The sequence below is a fragment of the Chenopodium album genome, chromosome 8 (genome assembly GCF_948465745.1).
Source record: "Chenopodium album chromosome 8, dcCheAlbu1.1, whole genome shotgun sequence".
Taxonomy (NCBI): domain Eukaryota; kingdom Viridiplantae; phylum Streptophyta; class Magnoliopsida; order Caryophyllales; family Amaranthaceae; genus Chenopodium; species Chenopodium album.
Window position 1 is genome coordinate 29,106,608 of NC_137841.1, and position 737 is coordinate 29,107,344.

The 737-nt window shown below is 41.8% G+C and overlaps 1 non-coding gene across 1 annotated transcript; it reads right to left on the reverse strand.

Annotated features, from left to right (window-relative positions):
- LOC145557096 (small nucleolar RNA R71) lies at positions 1-107 on the reverse strand. Its single transcript, XR_014092170.1, has one exon. It is a non-coding gene; the product is annotated as a small nucleolar RNA R71 (small nucleolar RNA).
- Between the last annotated feature and the right edge of the window lie 630 nt (positions 108-737).

Here is a 737-nt window from a genome sequence, read left to right on the forward strand (position 1 = left end):
GTACTAAGGAGTCCTATTCAGAACTTTGCCCATGAGGCCGATGAAACTCTATATGGGGCTTGGGAGAGGTTCAAGGATCTACAGAGAGAATGCCCCCACCATAATCTGGCACAATGGCAGTTGATCCAAGCCTTTTACAATGGGATTGGAAATTCATCTAGAATAATATTGCATTCTACAGCTAGTGGGAGGTTTATGACCCTTAATGTTGATGATGCAGGTCAAGTTATTGAAGATATGGCAATTCATAATTCCCAATATGGGAATCCTAGAGACTTTGCTAATAAAGGGAAACATAGTGTCGACCCTGTATCCTTTTTACAAGTTCAATTAACCTCTATTTGCCAGAAATTAGATAATCTTAGTACCGCAAATGTAGCTAATGTTTCTGCAGTTAATAATAATGCTAATGAGGCTTTCTGCAAAAATTGTGGAATTGTAGGTCATTGGGAGCAAGATTGCAGGAGTTCCGTGGAGCAAGTCAATGCCTTTCAAGCTTATAGGCAGAATGACCCATACTCCAACACCTACAATTCTGGGTACTAGAATCATCCATATCTTTCCTCCTGGAGCACCAATGTTCAAAATCCGCCACCTCCACAAGAATCACAGGCACCACCACAAACTCAGCAGAAATATTACCACCCAAATGCTGGCCAGAAGAACCAACCACAATAACCCTCCTCATCTTTCGACCCTGCTTTGGTAGAAATTAGAGCAATGCTGGCTAGTATGCA